At 38.5% G+C, this 5,000-nt stretch overlaps 1 protein-coding gene across 8 annotated transcripts in view; it reads left to right on the top strand.

Annotated features, from left to right (window-relative positions):
* Positions 1-5,000, top strand: part of LOC135202253 (uncharacterized) — a 1,045,919-nt gene that overhangs the window by 662,043 nt on the left and 378,876 nt on the right. The gene's annotated exons all lie outside the window — the stretch shown is intronic.

Genomic DNA, 5,000 nt, shown 5'->3' with positions numbered 1-5,000 from the left:
TATATATATATATATATATACATTCACAGTATGTCTTTCCCCAATTTTCCTTTTCATTGGAGCCCTACGCTTGCAGAGTTGTCAAGGTGGAAGTTTTAAAAGACCCACAAAGTTCAAGAAACAAATCGTGTATGAAACATAAAAAAAAAAATAAAAAAAATAAAAACAGAAAGCAAAAAACACGAAATGTAAGTGATTGTGCGATCATTATTTCTCCAAGCATGTGCATGGTTAAGTATAAGTGCGTGCTCTGGGCGCATTTATGTTTGCGTTTTCATTATGAATAATGATAGCCCTACTAAAAATTTTAAATGGTCTTCCATCTCGTCTCTACCCGAAGAAACCTCAATTACGTGTTGTACAGTACTTAGAGCAACAGAGGATCATCACAAAACCGATAATCATTTGCGCTTGATTTTATAGTATAATCTTTATCATTACGAATACGACTGGGCTTATTTAAAACCTCTCTCTCTCTCTCTCTCTCTCTCTCTCTCTCTCTCTCTCTCTCTCTCTCTTTTCCGTGATCTTATATACTTAATGGAACTTATGGCATCGAACGTTGAAAAAAAACCGAGTTAGGATACACATGATTTATAATGACATGTATTCCATTACTTATGTAGAGGCTTTCACTTACTGATCCGTCGCCAGACAACCTGTAGTATGTACAAGCAGCCCCAGGCGATGGCCCGAGAGGCCAAATGTCCGGTAAATACATTGATTAATTTGAACACCAGAGCCGAACCATTTTTGTTCCAGCTCGGGTGCATAATGAAGCTTCAGCTGGAGCTTCGAAAACAGATATTGTGGACGATCGGTGCACGGACATAGACGGGATAATGAAGGCAATATGAAAGAGAGAGGAGATAGGATAAAAAAAAAAGGAGGGTAATTTGTCGCATAACAAAGAGGAGTTTATAATAGATGTCGTTTTGATGTTTGTCGCTGTTGTCAGGTGTTGTGCCAGGTCTCACCCCTCCCCCCTCCCCAATTCACCACCCACCCACCTCCCCACCCCCCACCACCCACCCAACCTCCACTATTATTTTTGCTATATAGTTCACAAACAGCAACAGAGAGGATCACACTAACCGGTGACAGCCCTCCCCACCCCCCAACCCCCAAACCCCTTTCCTATTATCCCCCTTCCTTCCCCCACCTCGAACCCACCCACCCCCTCCCCTCGCCCTCCCCTTTTGTACGCTCAGTTGCACCTGCTCCCTCTATACATGGAAAATAAAAAAAAGCTGATTAATATATAGCACAGAGCAAACGCAAAGCTCAAAGTCAATGCATTATGTCGACCAAAGGGTGAAAGGGAGAGAGACTGTGCCCCGTTTGTTTTGGGGGTTCTGAATACCCTTTGCCTCGTCGGATTATGTATATACGTTGCCCTGCTCCAAATGGACTTCAGACAAAACGTTTCCTTGATTATTGAGTAGCGAAAGGGAGGTGAGGGACATTGACAATAACAGAGAAGAGAGAGAGAGAGAGAGAGAGAGAGAGAGAGAGAGAGAGAGAGAGATTTTCTTAAAGTACTCTAAACCAATAAAAGAAACTAACATTCATAATAGATTTTTGTCACTTTCACATCAAGTAAGATAATATTCAGCATGATCTGATATACAAAATAGGTGTGTGTGTGTTGAACAACAAATGTGGAATGTTCATGACACGTGTCACACTTCAGCTCGGCTGTTAGTGTGAAGAAAGATTGCAGCTGAACTGGATAGGGAAATCAACATTTTTCGCTTGTAATGCCATTAAAAATCCTTTAAATCACTGTCGTAGACGAATTTAATACAAATAGCGTCAGATGTCAGTAGTTTTTCTGTCCGTATACTGAAAGACATATGAATCTAAAAATAAAATAAAGAATGAAGTCTTTACTGCCTAAACCAGCGAAACGTCAAAGACTTGGAGCACAAATTGAGAAATAAGAAGCAAAGACTGCGATACTGGAAGCAAGGACTGAGAAAAGAAGTATACAAAGAGAAATGCAAAGCTTAGAGCAAGAAATCAGAAAGCAGGGCAAATAACTGAAAAAAAGAAAAGGCTGTAGAATTAGGAGTGGGGCCAGAAAACAGGACAACACAATTTGAAATTGGGAGCAGAATCAGTGAAATGGGAAAACATAGAATGAGATATTAGAAGTGGAGACTGGGTAATGGGAAGCGTTAGCTATGAAACTGTACTAAGCCGAGCTTGGAAAATTGGTACTATTGAGAATACTCCGTTGGGTGGACAGGTAAGTTTGTTAAGTGATGAAGGCTGCTTTATTTAGAGAAAAGTGAAGGCAAATATCAAAATTATAAGTTGCTAAAAAAATGGAAATAGGACTTTTTTTGCGCTGAAAAGGAAATTTATATGGAAACAAAAGACAATGTTAAAAAAGGAGTAAAAAGATGAAAGCTGAGAAAAGAGTAGAAGGAATAAGGATGAAAAATAGAATCAAGGAAGGAAGACTAAAAATAAGGAAATGATCATGAACTGTGAGAACATGTAGCAGTAATGACAGCAAATGGAAGAACAAGAGGAGCGAGAGGGATGAACGGATGATAAAGAAATATAGAAACATAAAAATAAGAGCTGATCAATTAAGAAGATAGAATAAGTGAATATGTAAAGAAAGAATAAGTAAATGGGATAAAGCATCGTGAATATGATCATGCTTGCTACTATCAGAACAGGGTGTGAAGACGAATATAAGAAAAATACGTAAGGGTAAGACGAATGTGTGATTAGAAAGGACGTAATAAATGACGCAACAGAATGTGAGGATCAAACGTTAAAGGAGAAATAAAAGAGAAGACGATTAAAACACCACGAATAGGAGGAAATCAAAAGGAGAAGGCAAAAACAGAGGACTGAGAGAAAGGAAAAAGTAAGACAGAAGAAAGCGAACGTGGAAAGATGATAGGGCGAACGGAAAAGAACATGAAGGATAGAGGAAATCGGAGGAGGAGACGAGGTGCATAGGAAGAAGTGAGAAGAGGAAGAGATATGAATAAAAACGAGAGCTAGAACATAATCAGCGTAGAAGGTAAAAAAAAAATAAAATAGAAGAAAATGGTGATAGTATAAGGAGGAGGAGGACAAGAACATAGGAAACAGAGATGGGAAAGGTGAAGAGGATAATGAAAACGCTAGCTAGGAGGAAACAAAAACGGAAATAAGGAGAAATGAATGAAGACGGAAATGAAGAGAAGGGAAAATAAAACAAGCCTACGGAAAGAATCCAAGGAAAAAGTTGGCATAATGGATGATGAAACAAAAGACCAAAATGGCAAAATAAGAAGAAATCAGAAAACAAAAGCACAGGGAGAATGAAGAGTTGAGAGATAGAGAGAAGGTCAAGCACAGACAAAGAAACGGAAAGAGAGAAATAATAGCGAGAGGAAGGAAGGATTGGAAGAGGATAAAAAGCGCGGGAGAAAAGATTCAACGAAAGGCCGTAATCAAAGAAAAAGAGAAAGGAGTTTAAAAAGAGGTAATAAAAGAGCGCATAAAGAGGATTAGAAAAAGGATAAAAAAAGGCTAAGAGGAATGGAAGGGTGAAACAAAGACCTAGGATGAAGATGAAGAGCGAAATGGAGAAAAAGAGTAGGAAGGATAACGTAGTAAAGAATGTAATGCAGAAGGAAAATCTCAGAATCCCTTGAAAAAAAGATCAATAAAAAAAAACTCAGGCGAGAAAGAAGCAAGAAAAAGAAAAAGAAGAAGAGGAGGAAGACATAAAAACCTTGTCTATTAATTGTAACAACCGATATTTAGTTTCTGTAATTCCCATGTGCAGACCCGGGTTCCTTTTCCCCCCTTTTTTTCGTAACCTTTACAACCGCCCATCAATGAATTACCGAGGGTTAGGAAGCGGTTTGGCTGTACACACACAAGAGAGAGAGAGAGAGAGAGAGGCGGACCGACGGAAGCTTGAAAGAAGAGAGAAGAGAATGGTTTTAACACCGTCTAATAAGGGCCTCTGGGACAGTAGTAACCGATGGATGAGGTTATCTATGACACCCGAGAAAGGGCTGCTGCCTCGGTATCGTCCGTGTTAGACGAAGAAGAAGAAGGAGAAGAAGAAGTGGCCCAAGCGTCGAGGAGATTATGGCGTGTGGCTACGTCTGGAAATGGAGTTGCTTTGGTTGTTCGTAACTGATATTTTCTAAGACCTTTTTTCTATCGGAATGTATCACAGAACTGGTGTGTTGTTGTTGTTGTTGTTGTTGTTTTTTTTTTGGTGTATCGGTGCACTTTGCAAAATAAATGAAAGAGTTTTCTCCTGCAAAATAAATGAATGAGTCTTTCTCCTGCATAATAAATGAATGAGCCTTTCTCCTGCAAAATAAATGAAAGAGTCTTTCTCCTGCAAAATAAATGAATGAGCCTTTCTCCTGCAAAATAAATGAATGAGTCTTTCTCCTGCATAATAAATGAAAGAGTCTTTCTCCTGCAAAATAAATGAAAGGTTCTTTTCTCCAAAATGAAATAGAGTCTTTCTCCTGCAAAATAAATGAATGAGCCTTTCTCCTGCAAAATAAATGAAAGAGTCTTTCTCCGGCAAAATAGAGTCTTTCTCCTGCAAAATAAATGAATTAGTCTTTCTCCTGGAAAATAAATGAGTCTTTCTCTTGCAAAATAAATGAATGAGTCTTTCTCCTGCAAAAGAAAAGAATGAGTCTTTCTCCTGCAAAAGAAAAGAATGAGTCTTTCTCCTGCAAAAGAAAAGAATGAGTCTTTCTCCTGCAAAAGAAAAGAATGAGTCTTTCTCCTGCAAAAGAAAAGAATGAGTCTTTCTCCTGCAAAATTAAAAAAGATGAGTCTCTCCTGCAAAGAAAAGAAGAGTTTCTTTCCCTGCAAAAAAAGAAGAGTCTCTCCTGCAAAAAAAAGAAAAAAGGGAGTCTTTCCTCCTGCAAAAGAAAAGGAATGAGTCTTTCTCTGCAAAAGAAAAGAATGAGTCTTTCTCCTGCAAAATAAATGAGACTTTCTCTTGCAAA

The sequence above is a fragment of the Macrobrachium nipponense genome, chromosome 30 (genome assembly GCF_015104395.2).
Source record: "Macrobrachium nipponense isolate FS-2020 chromosome 30, ASM1510439v2, whole genome shotgun sequence".
Taxonomy (NCBI): Eukaryota; Metazoa; Arthropoda; class Malacostraca; order Decapoda; family Palaemonidae; genus Macrobrachium; species Macrobrachium nipponense.
This window is presented reverse-complemented; position numbering and strand designations above follow the sequence as displayed.